At 38.4% G+C, this 24,460-nt stretch overlaps 1 protein-coding gene and 1 pseudogene across 1 annotated transcript in view; both read left to right on the top strand.

The window, feature by feature from the left end:
• Nucleotides 1-24,460, top strand: part of LOC149180479 (MADS-box protein GGM13-like) — a 110,774-nt gene that overhangs the window by 74,782 nt on the left and 11,532 nt on the right. The window lies entirely within an intron of this gene.
• Nucleotides 2,689-3,320, top strand: LOC149180480 (double-stranded RNA-binding protein 3 pseudogene; annotated as a pseudogene).

Raw genomic sequence — 24,460 nt, 5'->3', positions numbered from 1 at the left:
AAATATGCTAGTTGTTTATGTGCGAGTTTCTGATGCTTTTTGTAAGCCAAATTATGCCTGTGGCCTGCGAAAATTTGGGATTTGATGTATGTAGTTTTTATGGTTATGAGACTCCTCTGGAAAAGTTAAATGATAGGGTTTTGATGAGGATCCATGCACCCTCCAAGATCAGTCTGGCTATCTATGTGACCCTATGTATTTAAATTTTTTAGTAATATAAATGCACCAATTAAAAAAATAAATCATAACTAATATTATATTATTTTAACTATTATTTTACTAATTTCCTTGGGAGTCCCATTTTAGAGCTCGGAATTCCCCTAATGAGTCCTTCAGGAAACATAACAGGGGAAAATCCCTTTTTCATTTTTAAAGAGGTGGTGCTCTTTTGTATATGTTGCGATAAAATACACCTAAAAACTAAGATAATATAATATTAAATAAACCATACATTAACATGGCGGAGAACTAGGTTATTCAAGACATATTACATAGGCACTATTTTATAGACATAATATGAACAATATTATATAAGGCTATGTGGATGGACTTTTAATGGGGAATTTCTAAGCATGTCATTTCTAGCAACATAAAGTAAAGAAAAGAATATCATTTAGCAATATGAAATAAACAAGAACATATTTGCAAAGTATTTAAGATAATGAGTGAGTTAAAACTAAGAGGAATTATGGCATACAAACTTGAAATCTCATGCTTAAAATTGAAAGTCTAAGATTACATTAACTATGTGCCCGTGTAGTCTATAGTCCTCTAGGATATTTTTCAAAAAAATAAACATATGTTTTTAAATAAAGATTATGTAATATTATAAAAGTAAAAAATGTATTCCCCCTAATGGGATGGGGTTCTTATGGACAATAAATAGATGAAAAATACCTATAAGCCACAAAGGGAGAAAATTAGAAACCAACCTATAATACTCAAAGAATTTGGTAGTATTAAAGGTATAATGATCCAAAGCTAATAAGGAAATATGAAATGGAGATTATGAAAGGAATGCTCTACTCGTGGTGGCTAGAAGATATTTCTTATTTTGTTTATGATGTCACCCTTTTATCTTGCTCACTTTGATATAGTTTGATAGTTGTAACTACTTCTTAATGGCTTAGTTTAGCTATGTAATTAGAGCTTTCTTTAAACACATCTTAATGTATTCCTTCTTAATCTTCATATTTTATTAACAAAGTGAATTACCCATTTCTCAATTTCAACTTGTAATAATTCATTTAATAATTTGATTCATTACCCATGACATTTTTAGTATGTCAAGTTGTTCTTGCCTTCTTTATTTGGTATGTAGTATAGAACTCATTATAAGATGTGGGACTTCCATCTCTTTTACACAATCAACAAGTTTAAAAAATATATCACTTTTCTTTGAATTAATTGTTTATGCTCGAATAATCAATTTGTTTGGACATTTAATCTTCATTAACTTCAATGTGCTTTGAATTGCCTCCAACAAATATTTTAAGGAAGATTATGTTTTTATTTTTATTTTATATATTAAGCCTCATTCATACTTGAAACCTTTTAACTAAATGTGTATTTGGTAAGTAGTATAAAACCCATTATAAGATATGGGACATCTATCTCTTTCACAAAATCAACAAGCTTAAAAAATATATCACTTTTCTTTGAATTAATTGTTTATGCTGGAATAATTACTTTGTTTAGACATTTAATCTTTTTTAATTTCCATGTACTTTAAATTGCCTCAAACAAATATTTTAAAGAAGATTATGTTTTTTTTTATATTGAGCCTCATTCATACTTGAAACCTTTTAACTAAATGTATAGATAGCCATGTGTAGATACATTTTAACTAAATATGTAGATAACTTATCTATACCATTATTCATTATTCTTCAAATATTTTTACAAATATTTTTTTAAATCTAAAATCTTCAAAACAATAATAATTGAACTAGTAATCATTTCCCAATATTCTAAGATTACATTAATTCTCATATTAAAATTATCAACAATATATTTTTCTCATTGAATTCAACCATCTTAAAACTCCTTCAATCTCATGATTGATTCCAAAACATCTCCAAACACTTAGCTTTAATAGTTGATCAAATCTAAACACATAAACAGCACTTAGCTTTAATAAAGAGCACTTAGCTTTAGCTTTAATAGTTGATAAAATCTAAACAAATAAAGAGCACTTAGCTTTAATAGTTGATAAAATATCAACAAATAAAGAGCTAGCAAACAAAGAATCCTCCAATTCCTCTTATCTTTTTTTTTATAATATGACATTTTTTATTTATTTCTCATTAATGAGATACTATATAACAGATCACTCGTGGTTTCTTGTACGCTAGTTCCATTGTTCTATAGCCATTTTATATTTCATATTATTTTTTTGTTAGCCTTTCATGATAATGGAGGCACATTGATGGTTAAATCTCTCTTTGGGAGTATACAATTTATCCATAACACGAGGTAAAATACAAGATAGCACTGGTATGCGGTCCGGTATCAACATAAAACGACTGAGGCATCTGCTTGGTTCTAAGATCTTCGAAATGCAATATAAAGATTAGCAGAAGTAATTGAATATTTCGCCTATATGGATTTTTGGTATGTTAGATGGTTTTTGGATTGATTTGATGGTCAAATATTGGAACCTTAGAGCTGTAGAAAATCACTGCAGATATGTATAAGAATTAGCTTCACGATTTGGCACAGAGGAGCTGCTTCAACCTGCCATCATATGGGTGTATGAGAGAAGGGCCAGACCATGCTCCGAGACTCAAATCCTTTGTGAACTTTAATGGAGAGATCTTCGAAAGTCCGAACTATTGCAACACTCTATGACAGGCCGAACATTCTGCTGCAGAGGTTGCTCTCAATACATTGTCAAGGAGAGGACCATCTAGGTCTTTGGCTATTTAAGTCCTCGATGAGACTGGAGTGTACAAGAATTTGTTACAGTAGACTGCGCACAAAGTGGGTTTGAGTCTTCCTGTGTATACTACAACCTGTTTAGGGCCTGGTCATTTGCTTATTTTAAAATGAAGTGTAAACCTTGCTGGATTGAGATTCTATGGGAGTCTGCTAAAATGAAGAAGCAAGCTGAGAAGAATGTTGCAATGGATTCGTGGTTAGCCCTCCAGAAATTATCACAGTTGAGTGGATTGTGCTCTTCTTCCTGTGACAGTGAGAACAAGAGAAGATTAACATTGCTAGGGTTTTGGAAAATCTCTATAAAGATGAGACAGATAGGGTTTCCTGGTGGCAAAGAAGGAAGCTCCCTGCTAAGAGGGATAAAAGTGTTTTTATTTTGACATATTTTCAGCTGTATGTTCACTCAGAATTTGTGCCTAGTTTCAATCTCAACAGCCCCCCTGCTTCACGTGTTGCTTCCAAATTCCTGTCATTCATACATACGATTTTTCCCCAGAAAAACCTAACAACAACAACAACAATCTGCAAGCCCCAGGACTACTTCGACACAGCCACAACCAGCTGTAAGGGAGTTCTATAATTTGTTTAAGAAGAAGACCGAAATCTGTCATTTTCCCAGTACCGACAAAATCCCTGCCAAAGCCAAGATTCTATCAAAAAGCTCCTCAAAAATTCTGCGCGGCATTACCTCAGAGGCAATAATGTAATATGAAGATATATCAGATCTATGAAGAATGGAACACAAAATGAAACAAAAAATGATGACGGGAAGCAAAACCTTGCACACATGTACACACAATAGCTAACCTAGGGTTAATTTTACTGTCCCAGAATTAAAATGAGGATTTGAATAGGAGGTTATGCCTTGGAAGGCCGTCGTGACACCAAGATTGCCCCGCAAGTTGCTTGGTTACCTCTACGTAATCTTTACAGCAATTTTGACCCTTCGAACAACATTCTCCTAAATGGTGCAGATTCCTCCCTATTCACATATCTGTATGAAGGATGACATGGAGTTTCTGGTGAAAAGAATACCATCGGTTGCCAATTTTACCCCGTGTTGTCCTGTAGCAGATACTTAATTGGCAGTCTCTGTCCTCTTATTAATTTTCTGTCAATAAATGAAAGAGGCAACGACCAATAGACAATCTTTGTGGCCCGCTTTTGGTTGGATTTTGAAATTGGGCTTCGCTGAATAACTGTTCATCTAGCATAGGCATGGTCCATGGATTATGCATTAAAAGATGCAGTGAAGGTGGTGGGAATTCCACCTCTCAGATGATTGTGAGAGATACAAGACAATCTCGCAAAAACTGGAAAGGAGATCCCAAGAGTAATTAGAACCAGGAATGTGACGCGAGGGATAACAATTATAGCTAACTCTTGTTCACAAAATTAATCAAAGAACCTACCCTGTAGATTACAAAGCAACAGGCCTGTAGAGGGGTCACAGGCAGAGGAATTATCTTAATAATAGTAACTAAAAAAATTTGATGTAGGGTTTCACCTGTAAGAATTGCTCAGAAGACAGTCGTAACCGTCATGGTTTGGCATAAACAAGTCTAGAAAAAACTAGACACCTATTAAGATTAGATAAGATAAACTAAACTAATGATCCTAAAGTAGGTTAAAGGCACTGTTGAGTACAATGATGTTTATATAAAGTCAGGGAATCAAAAAGCTCTCCTATAAAACATACAATGCTATAAAAGATACAATGCATCAAGCCCTAGCTGAGAAGATCCAGGAGCTAATAGGTTAAGGATCAAACCCATCTCTCATAACATCCTAAGTTGAATGAATACTTAAGAAACTCAACAAAGTCTGCTGGCAGGATGAAGAACCGGTGCAAGTGCATACTGTCCACTAAATTGTTTCCTGGGGGGTTGAGTGGGGCTGAATGCTGGAAGACTTAGTCTGAGGACAATGGATCTCTTGATGCTTCTATAGGTATTACCCTGAAAAATATCATGATCCTCTGTGCAGGCTCTGGTCTGATGAGAGGCTGAAGAATATGAGCTCTGAGAGCCACCGGCATATATAAGGCCAAACATCTCTGATCGAGATTCCTGAAAAAATCAACTAACCTCCAAAAATTTCAGAATTGCAAAGGAAAAATAACAAAGTACAAAACCTAGAAGAGATTAGGCGGACCGTTGATAAATAAGAAAGGGATTTTTATTCCTTCCCTTAAGTACATTTCGTCAAAATTGAATGGTTCATGATTGAGGCAATTCAAAAGAAGATAACCATAAAGTTTGCACTTCAAAACTAAGAAGAATTAAAAGAAAAAAAACGACGCAAAAGGAATTTTCGGGTTCTGATTACCGGGCAACAACTAATACTCCAGGTATCATAGCAAGTCTGTCAACAACTTTTTTGATAACATAGCTCTCACCAGCAAGGTAGAGAAACTCGAAATGGGGTGAAGCGACGACAGGGAGGAGGGGGTCCGATCAAATCGTAAGTGAGTTCACCGTAGATCTGGTTATCGCCAACCCTAAGGTGGAATTAAATTTAGGAGCAATAACTCAGAGCATTCGGAAGAAGGCAGGTCGCGGGAATTAAATACCTTGGTAACGCCATCAAGTGGACAGACAACAAATATGGTGGGTAAAATATTAATCTATAGATTCCGCTATGCTGACACACAATAATTTTGCACGGTTAACTTCACATTCGTGTCGGGTAAGTGATTGATATGGATACGAACTATATAATGTATTACCACTATGCATATGCCGGAATGAACCTTGATAATGCTAAGTGCGATCATCCACAAAAAGACTTTAAAGATATTTGATAACAGGTAAAAGAAAGAAATGCGTTTAATTGCTAGTACATGGTTAAACCTTACAAGTTAGTCAAAATCAAAATCTCGAAGGGTGTGCTACCTGTTATAGTACGTTTATTTATTTATTTTATGAAACCAACCCTTTTTCTTGTGCTAATTAAGAAAACCCTGCTCTTGAATATGACATTGATGGTATAAACGATAATTAAATTATATAAATTAAGCTAAGAATCTTTATATTTTGATGGCGCCAAAACATTCTAAGAAGAAGTAAACCTGGGTAAAAAGAGAAAAAATAGCATTGAGGGTTGTTACACAATGGTTTAATCAATGTAGAATTGACTCATAACCATGAAAATTCACACTATTTAATATATCGATGTGGTTAGAAAGCAAAGGCTGGAATGGTTCCTCCTCCTTTGTCTCTTTTCATGTGGGATATGGAACTTGAGTTGTCGGGATGTGCTTTTATCTCATGAGAAAAAGATCATAAAGGTTGGGGTCATTCCTTATATCCAATAAGTTTTAGTTATAGCATATTTCTTCTCTTTCTTAATGGTATTCCACCCTAATGAATAATATCATTTTGTTTATGGAACTCGATTTCTTTTTTCTCAAAATTAGTATTTTCTGTTGGATGTTAGTCGGCAAACAAAATTCTCAAAGTAAAAAATCTATGTACAAGAGGAATAGTAATGCCTTCCTTCGAGATGTGCTTGGTGAAAAAGAAAGAAAAATTGCATGTTTTTAGTAGATACGGGATTTTTTTTTTTAAAACATTGCCCTTATCTTTCAAATAAACTCTCATCCCGTCTAGCCTTTGTAATTAGAGGCTCTTCCCTTCTAACTAAAGTATTAAATTCTCATAGCTCCTTCTAATCTTCCTCCCAAGAAATGGATAATATGGAAAGAAAATAGATTCAATGCAAGAGGTTTAAAAAAAAAGGGAAAGTTTATACTATTGAACTAGGAATTGCCAATGATTGGATGTTAGGACAAAATCATCTACTTCTATTCCCTTCTAACTAAAGTATTAAATTCTCATAACTCCTTCTCATCTTCCTCCCAAGAAATGGATAATATGGAAAGAAAATAGATTTAATGCAAGAGGTTAAAAAAAAGAGGGAAAGTTTATACTATTGAACGAGGAATTGCCAATGATTGGATGTTAGGACAAAATCATCTACTTCTATTGTTTGATGAGGTGTCAAAATCCAATCCAAGGGTGGTAGCAATAGCGGAAGGTGTGAGGAGTGTAATATATTAACCAAGAGGAGAAAGAGAAATTTTGTACTCTTAGGGTTTGGGTTCATTCTCAAACAATCAAGCAAAAACCTGTAACCTTTATCATGGCCTACTCCAAGCAGTATCATTGAAAGCCACAACCTTAACTATAATAGATGACTTCTCTCATCATCTCTTATTTACAAAAAAAAAATCCTCTCATGATAATTTGAAATCAAAGGCTCCCATTGCAAGAATAAGAGGTGGCTTGCTTCATACATTTGAATACTATGAAGCTTTTCATATTCAAAGACATAAAATCTCAGAGGTTGACTTGTTAGAAAATCATTAATTGAGATTAGGAAAATGGGTTTTAGTTGTTAATAAAAATAAAAATAAATGTGTAATTCCTCAAATAATTGAAATTTCATCATACCTAAAATCACGTGGGGCCTTTCAAAATATGAAAACAAGTGGAGTAATTAGTAGGCTAAATAAGCTCATCTCAGCTCCAAGAGGTCATGCCAGTAAAGGAGGAGAATGACTAAGAGAACAAGAACCACTTATTAGTAGTATAAACCAAAAAACAGACTAGTGCCCAATGAAAGGTAAATTTTATTTTTTTGTTAAGAAGTTACCAAAAGTTTTACAACTTATAGACGAGTAGATAACTTTGAATTGTATAGAGAAGAACATTCCCAATTTTAATTATTATGGCTTATTTAATACAACAACAAACAAAAAAAATTACAAAATTTATTTATATATATATATATATATATATATATATATATATATATATATATATATATATATATATATATATATATATATATATATATATATATATATATATATATATATATATATATATATATTTATATATATTATATATATATTATATATATATATATATATATATATTACCACTTTTCAAAATTAATATTAAATGTGACCTCTCATCAGACTAATAATTTTATTAATAAAACATCAAAATTTAAAAATTATAATAATATAACATTTTTTACAATATAATTATAAATAATCATCTTGAATGATTACCACTCCTCTTGAATAATTACCGCATAGTGAATTCATGAAAATGATATTTGAGGATTTGGAGGATAGCATGAAAGTTTTGGACAATGACCCTTACTTTATGAATAGTGTGAGACTATTCACAAAACACTGGGAACCTTGCTACAACTCAGAGAAGGAGCAATTTCTGGCAACACCCATCTAGGTTAGAATTTATTCCTTACAAGAAGATTTCTGGGAATCAGACATTTTGGAATCGATAGAAAACTCTATTGGTAATTTTGTGCAAATATTTCACAAATATTATGCCTGAGTCTGTGTATACATGAATATTTCCCAACCACTGCCAGAATCAGTGGAGATCGGATACTATGAGTAAGTCTAGTCTCATCCTCTAGATTATGAACACATCCTCTTCAAATTTCTAATCTACAATGAGTATGGGCACCTCTTTCGGGACTGCCCCTAGAGGAAGAAGGAGAATCTAACTCCCCCAACTCACGCTCCCCCAGACGGGTTTCAGGAAGTCATAAGATGACGCTCATCGAACAATAGGGGTCCTCCCAATCGTTCGCCTCTGTGCCCGCCCCCCCCCCACCCGACGACGCCCTCGAATCGGAAAGCTAAAAATCACTTCACCCTACTGGAAGAGCTTGCGTAAAGAGAAGGCCCAAAAGCACCTATAATAGAAGCCCAACCACAACAAGGGATGGAAGTCAAAGTGGGTCTTGAAAACCCTAAGAATAAGCCAACAACTAAAAGGAAATCCCCAGAGGCATAGTCAACTAGTAAGGAGATCCAAAGGGTTCTAGCTCAATTCCAACAAGCATTAGAGACTGACATAAAAATGGATCAACTCAACTCTGATGAATAGATGATGGTGGTCTCCTTCAAGAATTGGGCCAAGGCTGGCTCAGAGGACATACCTCAAGAGCAACTGGATCAATTTTACGAGATCTTCAAAGAATGGGAACAACGTGAGGCCCCCATGGAATCTTCTCCACATTCATCCCTGGTAGTCTGGGAGGAGGAAGCCTCAACGAGCGTGCAGAGTCTAGTTCATACTTAGAAAAGAGGAGGAAAGATAGAAAACCCATAAGAGAGGTAATCAAGGAAGCTAGAGCTATTTTGGTTAACTCAGGACAGGCTAATGTTCTCACAGAGTACTACCAGAGGTCTCTTCCCCCCCGAATGAAAGTGATCAAATGAAATATAAGGGGCATCAACTCGAAAGGTAAGTTGACGTATCTCAGAGAACATATTCATCAAGAAAGTCGGATATCATAGTTCTACAGGAAATTAAAGTATCGCAAGAGAAGTTAGGTGAAATTATGTGTCATTGCTGGACAGTGGCGGATTGCATCGCACTTGATGCCAAGGGCACGACTGGCAGGATAAGGTTTACTTGGGATAGTAGATTTATCTTCTTCAGATCTTGGATAACATTCCCCAACATTCTTTCTCGACAATTTGAATGTATAGGCTCCTCTGCAAAGGTCTAGTTAATAGGGGTATATGGAGTGACGATCCCTCGAGGGAAGGCTAGTTTTCTTTATAGTCGTCGAGAGTTGAAAGACATTATAGTCGATGATAGTTGGATCCTTTCTGGGGACTTCAATATGATCAAGGAACTTAGTGAAAAGAAGGGAGGCATTCGCAAATTGGATCCCATCTCTCGAGCCTTTAAGAAAACCATTCAAGAAATAAACATGGAGGATATAGAGTTCAGAAATGGTATTTTCACATGGAATAATCAAAGGGGAGGCAAGCATCAAATCACCTCAAGGTTAGACTGATTTCTCACCTCAGCTAATATACTTCAACAAGATCTATATGTTCAAGCTTCTATTCTTCCCTATTTGGCATCTGACCACTGGCCCATTCAGCTAGAAATCGATCTGAGAATGACCCCAAGAAATAGGAATTTTTGTTTCAAGGCATTCTGCCTAGAGAGACCAGATTTCATCCAGAAATTAGAGGGATTGTGGAAGGATATCATGATATCTGGGAGTAATCTCATGGAAACCTTCCAACTCAATCTAAGGGAGCTCAAAAATAAGCTTAAAGAATGGAACATCTTTGACTTTGGAAATATTCATAAGGATAAACGAGCCCTTGAGGACAAAATGAAAGTAATCCAGTAAAGGGTTATTCTAGAGGGAAGGATGAAGGAGCTGGAGGCCTAGGAGGGATGGGTCCACATCGCCCTGGAGCAAAGAAGGAAATAAGAGGAGATTTTTTGGAAGCAAAAATCAAGAGTTAAATGGCTCAAAGCATGGGAGCATAATACAAAGTTTTTCCTTCGAACAATGATAAAACATAGGCAGGTGAACAAAATCTTCTCCCTCAATGGGAAGGATGGAAAAAGGCTTGTTCAACACGAGGAAATCATGGATGCGTTGATTACACATTTTGAAACTCTATTTACAGAGACTTAATTAGACAAGAGGGAAGTTAACCATAGAATCAGAAAACGTATACCTTAGTTGGTTTCAAAGGAGAAAATTGAGGCATTAATGCAAGAGATATCTTTTATGGAAGTAGAATAAGTGGTACGTGATCTCCCCTCCAATAAGGCCCCGGGGTTGGATGGTTTCACCTCAAACGTATTTAAATCTTGCCTGCCCTTTTTGTGTCGTGAAAAACATGAGTTGGTGGAAGAAACCCGCTGATTCCAGATAACTTGGTTAGGTCTAAATGCCACCTTCTTGACTCTTATTCCAAAGAAAGGTGCAGCGATGGACCCAAATGGTTTAAGACATATAGCCTTATGCAATGTTATTTATAAGATAATATCACGTGTCATGGTTCGACGGCTTAAAACCTTAATGAAATACATCATCAACCTCGAGCTGGATTCGTTGAAGGCAGATAGATCAAGGATGGCATCATCACGACTCATGAAATGGCACGCACTCTCTAAAATCTTGCAAAACCCTTGGTATTCTCATCAAAATAGATATGTCTAAATCATACGATCATATGAGCTAGAATTATCTCCTTTATGTGCTTGAATCTTTTGGTTTTTCTCTCACTTGGATTGCTTGGGTGAAATCCATGATAAAAACCCCCTTCTACTCTATTATTGTCAATGGTTATCCCTCTTGCCCTTTCAGGGAGTCAAGGGGTCTAAGGAAAGGGGATCCCCTTTCCCCTTTCCCATGTATTATTGCAGTAGAAGGTTCGGGGATATTAATCAAGTCGACCTCTGAGAGTGGTCTCCTTCAAGGTCTAAGAATTGCCCTAGAGGCCCCTCCTGTACTGCACCAACAATGTGTAGATGATAATATTCTTTTTTGTAAGTCTACATTACAAGAATTCCGTCAAATGAGTTCCATCCTAGAATTTTTCTAGCAAGCTTCAAGAATAGTGTTCAATGGAGAAAAATATGACATCTTATTTTTTAATACTCACCCTGGGGTTCAAAAACACCTTGCAAGGTCCCTTAGTTACCAAATTGTCTCATTACCTGGTACTTATCTGGGGATCCCCTTGGTACCAAACTTGCTGAGGTCATTGTGTTGGAAATATCTTCACGAACATTTGGATCTCAAACTCTTAAGCTAGACGTTCAAGATTCTGAACTCGGTAGGTAGAATCATTCTCCTGAAATCAGTTCTACAAGCCATCCTTGTCTACCAACTCTCCACACTCCCTGCCCCAAAGAGTGTCTACAAAGAATTAGTTGCTAAGTTTCCAAATTCCTTTGGTCGGGCAATGAGATCAGAAGAAAATGGTCCCTGGTTTACTGGGATAAACTTTACAATCCTAAAACTCATGGGTCTCTTGGTTTGAAAGACACAGAGACCTTATCTAGGGCTCCATGTGCAAATATTTGGTGGAAATAGCTGCAAGGAGGACAATAAATGTGGAAAATGTTGTGGTCTCACAAGTATGGCAGAACTGTACCTGATATCCTTTGTCAGGCCCTCATACCCTTTCTGATGGCTCCTTCATTTGGACCCTGGCTAAAGAAAGTAGACACTTAATTTAGAAGAATGGATTCTGGAAGATACATAATGATCACATAGGAAAATTTTTGGAGGAAGCATGGATGAAACAACCCAAGTTGACTCAATTAGAAAATCTCAGGGAAATCCAGAACTTCACCTCTCAATTAGGGGTGGTTTTCATTAAATATTTCTGGGTAGCTTCCAACCCGCCCTCCAAATGGAGATAATGGAAGTCGCAAGCTCAATGGCCGAATCATGACCCATCCCTGCCATGGGATGATATGATTAACATTCTCCAACAATGCCTCATATTTTCAAGTGATGATCCAGACAAACTTCGGTGGGGCCATCATTCCAGTGGCACGTTCTCGAATAAGGAATCATGTTCCATTCTTTCAACCACTGAGGACCCTGAGTAAGACCCTCTTTGGAGACAAATCTGGTATTCAGGTTTATGGCCCAAAGTAGCCTTCTTCCTCTGGCTAATTGGTTAGGGAAAACTCCTTACTTGGGATAGGATTAGGAGAAAAGGTTTTGAAGGCCCATCGTGATGCCCTCTTTGTATAAAGGAGGAAGAGACAATGAATCATCTCCTCAACTTTTGTCTGATGGCGGAAGAGCTATGGACCCAAATAGAAAATATTTTTGGAGCTCAAGACCGATCGATGAATAGCTTGAAGGAATCGTTGGAGCTCTGGTGCTAAAATTCAAGAATCCAACAGTCAACAGAGTATGGTGCCTTTCTCAAGGTTTTACTTTGTGGAACCTTTGGAAAGCTAGGAATAAGGTGGCCTTCCACTTAGAGCCTATCAGGACCAGTCATGCATGGGAAGCGATCAAATGCAACATTAAAGAGTCCATCTTGGTTGAAATATGAGAGGACGAGTACTGGAAAGTTGATGGAAGGGAGTCCTCTATTCTTCAGGCCTTGGAGCTTTGTCCAATTTCCTCTTCTTCGGATCCCTCTAGGGTGAGATTGGTGAGAGGATCATTGGTAGACAAATTTCTTTGGCCCCCTCCAGGATTTTTCAAATTGAATTTTGACGGTGCCTCTAAGGGAAACCCTGACCCTGCACGATTGGGCAACTTGATCCAAGATGTTGGGTCAAATAAAATTAAACTATTCGCAATTCCATATGGCATCACTACTAATAATGTTGCAGAGCTACTAGCTTTGGAGAAGGGCCTCCAATTATCAACAAAGATGGGTCTAACCAATCTGTAGGTCTTAGGGGATTCCCAGCTGGTAATTTCTATCTTACAGAAGCTAATCAATGGATCTCCTTTGGAAAAGGTGGTCGCGAGTTGGAGACTAGAATTCATGTGTGAGAGAATCTAACCACGCTTATGCTCCTTGGAATATATAATCACGGAGCATGTTTGAAGGCAAGGGAACCAAGCTACTAACATGTTAGCTAACTAGGGAAGCAATCATAGTGACTAGGATCTTCTCTTTGATTGGTCATTCCTCTCCACTTCCACTCTTCTAGATGAGATATGCTTAATTGTCAATATAAAGGATGATTCCTCGATGGGGGTGGTGGACATTTGGAACACATTGATTTCCAAAGCGTGACATATGACATTTGGCATGGGTGGAGGAGGGAAAGGAATCTTCCTTCCCATTATGTTGCGGTTAATGTCTTTGCTTCATAACATGTGAAACATCACCCCTCGCTTTCGCGAGAGGGATAGGATAGTCTCGGGGATTCATGGCACTTGCGATAAGGTGGTTAAGTAGTGTCGATCATGCAACAGTCCAAATGGTATTTGGCTCTCTACGGGATGTGAATTGGTATGTGGTTCCTTTTCTCTAGGTCGTGTGGGTATGGTGGCAGACCTCCAACTATCGCTCCTCTTGCAGGATTATTAAGGTAAAAACTCCCTCCTTTCCGTTGTAGGTGAAACTTACCTTTTCATATTTTGGCCAGAGGATATGTTGGTTGGAGAAGTGGTTAGTATTGGGTATAGGTGTCTCGGGCCTAGGTAGTTTCTTGAGTTGGTATTTCGAGTGGTGGTTCTTTGTCTCTTTGTGTATAATGGTTGACGCTTTTTCTAGTGGTACTAGGGCTTCTGGTGGTGGTGATTTTGCTCGGGATGATGTTTAGGTTCTCAAAATTAGGCTCAAAAATCAAAGTTTCAGAATCTCTATAAACTTAGCTTTAGATCGAAGAGCTCATCATCTTGATTCCAACGGTGCAAATGACACTCCAATCCGAGCTCGTATGAAAAAGTTAGAGCAAGTCAAAGTTTAGATTTGACCTTAACAGATGGCAAGAAAAGGTGATGTGGCAAGGCTCTTCAGCAAATGGGGAAGCACCGAGTGACAGGCCACCATTGGCCCCCGCATTTCACAAATCGCATGTCACAGGTGGGCCGACATTAAAAATCGGCCCTGGAACAAGCCAGGGTGTGATGCGATAATCGTAATCGCACATCGCAACGGGGCAGGTGGAAAGGCATTAAAGAATCGACCCCGACAGTTGCAATGCAATGATCAGCCCCCGAGCAGGGAATGGTTGTGATGCGATAATCACAATCGTACACCACTGAAAACAGAGTCTCGCATATATAAGACCATCGATACTCCTCCAATTGCGAATTGCAAAAGAATCCCAGATGAGATAAGTTTATGAGTTCTAGTTAATAGTTTTGTCGGGTCCGCCATATCACAAGTGTACATCTCCCTGCCACGGTCACAAACCATAAGCCCATTAGTTCTCGCTGATTGCGATTTGCGATGGAATAGTCGGTGCCGAAAGATTATGGACCACTGCACGACGAAAGTTTCCCCCAATTAGTGAAATTTTTGAGCGAAATTGTAGGTTAATGCCGAAAAAGGTGCAATTTGTGGAGAGAATATGGAGAGAACTAGGGAGGTAATAACATCTCCAGTTTTCCACCAAATTGGAGGCAAAAAGAGGCTAGATAGCCATCTTTGGACATTCTAGACTCATTGGAGCAGGTTTCAGAAGCATTTGAGCATTGTAAACACATCTTTTTACACTTTTGAGCATAATAGAGAGGCCCAAGCCTTTGGAAGCTGGGCCAAGGAGATGTAGCCTAGGAGGGCTGAAATCCTTTATCATGTTCCTGTTGTAATGTGTTTTTGATGATGTTCTGTACATGTTTATGTTGCTTTCCAGTCTCTTATTAATGTTAAATTTCTCATAAAATTAACATAAAAACTTTTCATTTCACTTGCAAAGATTCATGAATCCTTAAGCACAATGAAATAATTTTGTTTCTAATTTGAGAAGGATATTAGCAAAACAATATAATATTCCAAATCATATCATTTTGGCATCAGAGCACTAGGTTTTCTTTGTGAAAGAATGATTTAACTGTTTGCAAGTTTATGTCATGCTTACAAGGTTAAAACTCAAAAGAGGAGAAGGGAAGCTGATTGGAAGCCCTGAAGTTGGGTCAAGGGGAAGGAGAGCAAGGTTGCCACAATCTCCAACACCAGTTCAGCCTCGAGTTGTAGTTGAGACTCCAGAGATCATGTCTCATGAAGGAGAACCTACAAACATGACAGAAGATGAGAAGACCTTCAAAAAGGATTTCTTTGATATGACAAATATGGTGAAGGTCCTCTATGAAGAGAGGAATACCAGGTTGTAAGGGGAAAGTTCCAAACCTCCCAAAGGAGAAGGTTCTTCAGGAGGAGGTAATGGAAAAGGAGGTAATGGAAATGGAGACAAACCTCCACCCTCTCCACCATCTTCTTCATCTTCTTCTTCACAAGCATCTTCACCCTCTTCCACTAACACAACCCTTATACTCATCATCATACTTCAAAAGGAACTGGTAAATCACATTTTTAAAAATTGATGTTAAATTTGAGGTGCCCATGTATAATGGTGAAGTGAATGCAGATAAGCTTGATAATTTGATTTGTGAATTGGAGGTCTATTGCAGGATTCAAAACCTTCAAGAGGATGACATAAAGATTCAGTTAGCTTCCTTGAGAATGGAGGGTGCAACACTAGTATGGTGGGAATCAAAGACCCAAGAGGAGATTAAAAAACACGGTAAGATCTCAATTTCTTGGAATGATTTCATTGCTGCAATCAAAAGACAATTCTACCCTCTAGCTTATATGTAGAAAGCCATCATGAATTAACAGAACTTTAGACAGCATAAAGGTCAAAATGTGCAATATTACACCCAAGAATTTAGAAAAAGGTATTTGATGTTAGGTGTAGATTTTCAATCACATGACACATTGTAGAAGTGCATAGGGGGTTTACACAGTCACCTTAGGCATACTATCTTAATGTTTAATCCCAATAATCTAGATGATGTGTGTGTGAAAGCCACTCATCTTGAGGCAAGAGGGAAAAACACCCCAGAAGAAGGTAGCAAAAAGCTATTGAAGGGTAAAGAGAAAGAAAAGGGTTTGAAGGGAAAGAAAAATGCATCCATTAAAAAGGAACGAGAGAAAACAATATGTAAACATTGTTCTAGAGAGGGTCACGATGAAGCTCATTGTTGGAAGCTTCATCCCGAAATGAAACCAAAGAAATTCAACCACAAAGGAAAATAAAAGACAGTTGCCGTCATTCAAGAGGATTTGGGATCCAATTCGGGTGATGAAACTAAAATCACAGGCATGGGGTTAAAAGGAAAAGAATCCATTTTTAGCACTAGTTATTCAAACTCACAAAATGAAACTCAAAATGAAAAGAGGAGAATATAAATTTTTCACATAAGGGTGATATCAAAACACAACAAGATTGATACGCTTTTCGATAATGGCTCTCAAGCCAATATTATCTCTGGAAACATTGTCAAAAGTTTGAACTTGGAAACTGTTCCACATCATAAACCATATCCACTTGGATGGGTATGTGACAATGCGCAATTGCAGGTTAATAGAAAGTGTAAATTAAGATTCACTATTATTTCAAATTTCATAGAGGAAATGGAGCTTGGCGTTGTGCCGCTAGATATCTGTGGCATAGTTTTAGGAAGCAAGTACCTTTATGACATAAAATTAATCTTCCATAGAAATGAAAACAAATATAATTTATTCAAAGGTGGAGTAGAATATATTGTGAGATATCATAGCAAGAAAATAAATCTTTTGCTTGTTAATGCAGGGTAGATGAAAACACTAGTGAATTCGATCAAGAATTTTGTGCTTCTAATGATCAAAACCAAGGATGATGTTGATAATGAAGCTTTTAAAGGTTGTGATTCAAATTTGAAATCTGAATCGGTTGACGTAGTTAACCAATATGACGAGATGTTTCAGGAACCAAAGGGATTACCTCCCAAGAGGGGAATCCAACATGAAATACAGTTGCAACAAAAGTGTTTTCTTCCTAACATTAGCATGTATAGGATGTAATGGAAAGCACATAAATTAAGACGCAAATCCAGGGATTGTTGAATAAAAGGATCATTCGAACTTCTCCTTTACCATGTGGTGCACCTCTTGGTTTTGCACCCAAGAAGAATGGTAAGCATTTCATTGAATGGGATTCAAGAAGTGGTTTTCATCAAAGTATAGTTGTTGAAGGAGATATATGGAATACGACATTCAAAACCAAGCAAGGTTTGTTTGAATGGATTACTATGATTTTCAGTCTTTTCCATGCTCCTACTACTTTGCTGCATATGGAGCAAGACATATTGAAGCCATTTCTAGACATGATAGTCTACTTGGATGACATTTTCATTTTTAGAAAATTTCATTATGAATGTTTCATGTGTGAGAAAAAAATACTTGATGTCATATGTCAAGAACATTTGTTTATGAAGATTTCATAGTATTTGTTGGATAAAACTTCTTTGATGTACTTGAGCCATGAAATTGGTTCTTCCAAGCGCGATACTATAAGTCCAGCGAGTGGGATTTGTGGAAGCTACATATCTGTCACTCTGGACCTCGTTCCAGTAGTCTGCTTGGCTGTAATAGTCTGTGGTGGTATTGAGTTCATTCTTGTTGACATGGGTGAAAGAGTTATACATCCTCGTGAAGCCACAGACGCCTTTGCTCTACTTGCAATTTATGCAGGCATGCTTAAGATAGTCATTTAGATAAGAGGTTTTTTGGGAGCAGCCCAATGTTGGAGGAGATATTTTGTTAATTTTTCTTCTATTGTAGCTCATTTGCATTCATTAGCAGTTGTGCAAAAGGTCTTCAAGTAGGGATGAAAACAACGAGAGACATTTGATGCTTTAAAACAAAAGATCAGTTCAACCTTTATACTTACTCTTCTAAACTTGAAAAAGTCATTTAAGTTTCAAGTTGATGTACATGACTATGCCATCCGTGCAGTCTTTATGTAATGTGGTAAGCCCATTTCTTTTCATTCAGAAATTTTAATGGGAAGTGTTTAAGTTGTAGCAACAAAGGCACTTCCTTTGGATGGGTTTTCTTCTACTATTCCACTTAGTCAAAAGGTATATGAAAGGCATAAGCGACAAGTTTGTTGATGTACTTTCTAGGCCTATAGTTTGTATAACAACTTTCCTCAAGCATCATTTTGTTTTACATGAAATTTATGTTAAGAAGAATACATACTTTCAAGATGTACATTCAAGCTTGAATCAAAGGAATCAAGCGCAAGAATTTGTTTACCATTTTCATCATAATGTATTGCATCATCTTGGTAAGAAGGATGTTTCTACTGATAGTAACATGGAAAAATCCAAAGAGTTCATTGAATGACTCCAAATGGTACATCAAACAGTGCAAGAACAACTTGAAAAGGGAAAAGGCAAGTACACAACAAGGCATGATAAGCATCGTGTAGATCAAAAGTTCCAACTCGATGATAAACGGATTGAGATTGGAAAGGTGAGAGAACTATACTGTCACCTGTTGGACAATTGAAGGTGATCTTATGAGGTCCAAAAGGCATCCAATGGGGAGGAGTGATCAGGTGCTCAAAACTAGAAGTGTCAGAATCTCTATAAACTTAGCTTCATATTGAAGATCTCGTCATCCTGATTCCAATGGTGCGAACGACACTCAAATTCGAGCTCGTATGAAGAAGTTAGAGCAAGTCAAAGTTCAGGTTTAACTTGGACAGATGGCAGGAAAAGATGATGTGGCAGGGCTCTTCAGCGAATGGGGAAGCACCAAGCGACAGGCTGCCATTAGCCACTGAATTTTGAAAATCACATGTCGCAGGTGGGTCGGCATTAAAAATTAGCCCCAGAACAAGCTAGGGTGCAATGTGATAATCACAATCGCACATCGCAACACGGCAAGCAGAAAGGCATCAAAGAATCGGCCTTGGGAGTTGTGATGTGACGATCGACCCTCGAGCAGGGAAGGGTTGCGATGCAATAATGGAAATCGCAGATCGAAATCTCACACTGCAGAAAATAGAGCCCCGCATATATAAGATTGTCGTACTCTGCCGATTGTGAATTGCGAAAGGATCCCAGATGTGATAAGTGTATGAGTTCTAGTTAATAGTTCTGTGGTGTCCACCATGTCGCAATTGCACATCGGCTTATCGCATTCACAAACCATAAGCCCGTTGGTTCTTGCTAATTTCAATTTGCGATGGGACAGTTGGTGCCAACAGATTATGGACCATCGCGGGATGAAATTTTTTCCTAGTTAGCACAATTTTGGAGCAAAATTGTAGGTTCATGTCAGAAATGGTGCAATCTGTGGAGCAAATTTGGGGAGAACTAGGGAGGTCATAACTTCTTCAATTTTCCACCAAATTGAAGGTAAAAAGGGGCTAGATAGCCATTTTTGGACATTATGAACTCATTGGAGTAGGTTTCAAAAGAATTTGAGTATTGTAAACACATAATTTTACACTTTTGAGCATAATAGAGAGGCCCAAGCCACTGGAAGCTAGACCAAGGAGATGTAGCCCGGGAGGGGTGAACTCCTTTATCATGTTCCTATTGTAATGTGTTTTCGATGATGTTCTGTACATGTTTATGTTGTTGTTCAGTCTCTTATTTATGTTAAATTTCTCATAAAATTAACATAAAAACTCATCATTTCACTTGCAAAAATTCATGAATCCTCAAGCACAATGAAAGCATTTTGTTTCTATTCTGAGGAGGATCTTAGCACAACAATCTAATATTCTAAATCAAATTAGTTGAGGTTCTAGAGCAGGCCATATTCTGGCTCTCTGTGATTGGCATTGTTTGGTTTTTCTTTCCTGGTGCTGCTGGGCGAAGAATTCAATTTGGGGAAGCCAAGTGGCTCTGGCGACGTTTGGGCTTCTAGGAGTCTAAGTGTTTTGCTTTCCCTGCATGTAGTTGGGTGACTTTCCTTTGGACCCTCCTGGTGAGGGGTCATTTGGCAGTGTTAGCCTAAGTCTCTAAAAGATTAGTGGTTAATTTAGTTGGTGGAGACCAGCGGGGTTGGGCCATTTCACCTCTTTTGGCTACAACGTGGAGTGCGGGGTCTCTCGTGGAGGTCAACTGGCTAGTAGAGTGTGTAGATGTTGGTGGCGCGGTTCAGGGGATGACTGGGTGGATGTTGGTGGCGCATTTTAAGGGTTGACTGGGTGGATGTTGGTGTCGATTTGGGCTTGTTACAAGACTCTGGGATTCGACTAGGCTTCCAGGATGAAGCCAGTTCCCCGATCCATGCGAGCTCCTGTGTTGGTGAAGTCGGAATTGTCTCGACTAAGCGAGGGGACATCTAAGTTTGTTGGTACCCAAGGTGGCGATGTGGGAATTGGTGTTGATTGCAGTAGTCATGATGCCGACATTATGCGAGGAAAAGCTCGCAGGGCCATGGATTTTGTGGTGGGAGATGATTGGTGGTCGGTCTTGTGGGCGACAGGGGTTGCAAGATCTTGGCACAGGGTGGCTATGGGGTAGGCAACAGGAGGAGGGGCATAGGTCATGATCACAACAAGAGAACTTGAGCGCAATAGGAGATGTTCCAATTTGCCATGGATACACTAGAATCTCATTATAGGACCCAGAGGGAAGAACATGAGGCAATTATGGCTAAGCTGGAGAAACTCCATTAATTTGTTTTTTTTGGTCAAGTAAGAATGAAGCCTTCCATTAACTGAACTAGTACATTACATATGTTATAGGGTAAACCAAAATCCCTTTCTACCAAAATTCGATCCTGAGGCCTGTGGGTTATAGCCGACAAAACCTATCGGAAGCATTATTGGCTTTAAACCTTTAAAACTCGGAACCATTCACTCTATCAAACTATATGGATTACATAGGAAATACACAGAAACCCGACCCACAACACTTAAGGTTGAATTTCAAACATTTTACTCCCGCAACCATAAATATCGGCGGGTCCACACTTTCGGTCCATCGCCTTCCCACTATGCTCTCCAAACACTGATCTCCGATCGGGCTGATCTCTGCCATCTAACTCTTTCATTGATCCAACAACTATCGACATATCACTTAATCGCATATTGGCGAATCATAATTGCAATCGATCGCTGATCAAACAAATTTCACGATGGAACCACCACCGTTGATCAACACTTCGTGGAACCAACGGTCCACGATGATTTCGGGTGGACAAGTAGCACGAGGATTAACCGCCTGAAAAGTGGTATCCTCTCTCCTCCTCGATGCTACGTGTCGCTTGAAGAGTGGAATCAGAGGCCTTCCTTGAAATATCTGTTACCACTTAGACCTCACCCGAAATACCACTTATGGTTCGAGAAACCACTTCCCTCACGAATTAACTTTCGTGTTCTTCCTCCATGTGAAGACCATTGATCTATCCCATCGAACTTTTCTCGTTCCTTTCTTCCTACGCCGTTGATCTTCTGCTTATCGATGGATTTATGGTTAAACCCCAGTTTCTCTGCCATACTCCGTTTAATACACAGACACTCATATATAACAATATTTCGTTAATCAATGGATCGCCATTGATCCTTACAGTGATTGATGGTCGATCAAACCTATAGAACTGGAACATTCAAACACTTTATATGAAATACGCACACAGGATATCTAAACAGTCACACACAGGCGCACTATTCAACACTGAAACACACACTTTCTAGAATCGGTCCTCATGCCACTGCATCCCTGGTCTTCCTCCACTGATCTCAAACAACCACTCAAGTCCAATGGAATATTAATGCCAATACAATATGCAGACTGCTACCAAAAAACAGGCAAACAGTTTAGGCTTCCCTATCCTCCCACCTGTTTCCTGAACCTCTTTGATCCATCCTGTCAATCCATCGATCCCTATCTTTGGCAGCCCGACAGAGACAATCCTCTAACAGTTTGCTTGGGGGTAACAACTCCCAAACGTGCCGAGTGTCCCTTTCCTTTTTAATCACTCCATTTTCCAAATGGGCAGCTAACATGTTATCTTTTATTTTCACATGGACAAAGTTTATAGTTTTTAAGGTTTGCAGGTGGGTGTAGATACGGTGAAAGACCTGCGATAGCCTCCAGTGTTTTGACACTTTATCCGGTAATGTACCATTGCATATTTTCTTGGCCGCTCTAATAATCAATTCTGAATTTGCTTCAATGATGACATTGTGTGAATTTGAATCCATCAAGATTTCCAAGAATTGCTCTAAGGCCATGAGTTCCACCATGTTATTGGTGGCCTTCCCCAAGTGGCCATGAAATATCTCCTTTATTTGACCCTGTTCATCTCTTATAATACCCCCAAAACTTGCTAACCCTAGGTTTCCCTTAGATGCTCCGTCTATATTGACCTTTAAGAAGCCAAGTGAAGGAGGCTTCCAAATATTTATATCTGCATTTGTTTGGCGCACACCATTGATTGTAACCTATGGGCCTATAGACTGGAGAACCAAATGCAGTAGAATACATGCATCTTGGGGTAGAGGAGGGTCCTTAGAAAGTTTCCTCAACAAGGTGCTGACTGTGTCTTTGAGTTGCCTTAAAATTTGGTCAATTATATGCTGGGGCTTGCTTGCTTTGTTCTTGAAGATCTGATTATTGTGTTCTTTCCAAACATCCCAGATGACAAAGCCTGGAACCAATGTCCAGGCTTTATTAATGATTTCATTCCTTGAGAATTTTTCCCTCCAATTCTTCAAAGTGTTGGAGATGTTGAGTCTATCCCTAACAGTGTGCCTAAAGATTGAGGCCACCCATTCCCACACGGTAGAGGTGAAAGGGCAGAGGTTGAGAAGGTGATCCATCGTCTCCTCTTGTGAGCCACAAAGGTAACACTTGGATGGTCCAATGAAGCCTTTTTTTAGGAGGTTCTCCCAAGTTAAAATTTTCCTTTGATGAACTAGCCAAATAAATAACTTTATTTTCATCCATTGGGGGCTCTGCCAAAGATTCTTCCAAACTTGATCAGGGTTTAGGTAGTTAAATCTTGTTCTACCTGTTTATCTTCTTTGAGGTTAAAGTTTCCTTCGGTGTTGTTTCCCCATCTTAGTTGATCAGGTAAGGAGGAAACTAGAATCCTCCTATACTCTAGATCCTGAGCAAGAGAGTCTGCCTGGGCCTTTAGAGGGCTCTCTTCAATGTGGCCTAGATCCTTCCAAATTCTCCATTTTCCATTGTTCCTTACCTGGTCCCAGAAGTCATTTACCATAAGTAGACCTTTGTTTTCTGTGTCATTTTTGAGAGATGCTAATTCTTCCTTGTATAAGTTTGGTTCCTGTTGCCAGTTACCCTCCCAAAATCATGCTAGTTTCCCAGCTCGAATCTCCCAGAAACTATATTGCTGAACCATGCCTTTATTTTCCCAGGCAAGTTTCCAAATGTGGGAGCCCTTAATATGCCTTGACATTCTAATGTGATCCTTCTCCTGCCAATTCTTGGCATATTTTTGTTTCCAAAGCTTAGTCTAGGGAGTTGCTGATTCCTTGATCCACCTCCACCAGAGTTTAGCTCCTGAAACTCTGCTGAGGGTTTCAGGATCATGAAGCCCCAAGCCACCATGGCTCTTGGGTTTACAGATCTTGTCCCATGATACTAAAGCCCATTTCTTTTTCTCTTCTCCTCTGCCCCATAGAAAATCCCTTTGTATGCTCCTGATCTGTTGCTTAATTCCTTTAGGAGCAGGAAGGGTTGAGAACATTAACATGGGAATTGCCTGCAGGACAACCTATGTGAGCACAAGGCACCCTGCCAAATTTAAAGACCTGCATGTCCATTTTCTGATCTTGTCCTGAAGATTATTTATTATTGGCTCCCAAACTTCCTTTCTTAGAGGTAAATCTGTGAGAGGTATGCCAAGATACTTGGAAGGTAGCTGGTCCCTTTAAAACATAAGAATTCTGGTGATGTTTCTCTGAATAGCAATGTCAGTGTTAAAGAAAAAAACTTTTGATTTGTTGAGGGTTACCTCTATGCTAGCTGCCATAGCAAATTCATTCAAAATATGTTTGATCGTTCTGGCTTCCCTGAATGTGGGTATGCCCTGCAGCATTGTGTCATCCACAAATTGTTGATGAGTGTTTGCCGCTCCATCCAAGGTGAGTTTGATACCTTGGATTCTTCCTTCAGCATTTTCCATTTTAATCGCTCTGCCTAGCCCTTCCATCATGAGAACAAAGAGGAAGGGTGAGAGTGG

The sequence above is a fragment of the Pinus tabuliformis genome, chromosome 3_2 (genome assembly GCF_031772625.1).
Source record: "Pinus tabuliformis cultivar Carrire ecotype Pingquan chromosome 3_2, CPIR1, whole genome shotgun sequence".
In the NCBI taxonomy this organism is placed as follows: Eukaryota; Viridiplantae; Streptophyta; class Pinopsida; order Pinales; family Pinaceae; genus Pinus; species Pinus tabuliformis.
Note: the sequence above shows the minus strand (reverse complement) of the source record. Positions and strands in the feature narration are given on the sequence as shown.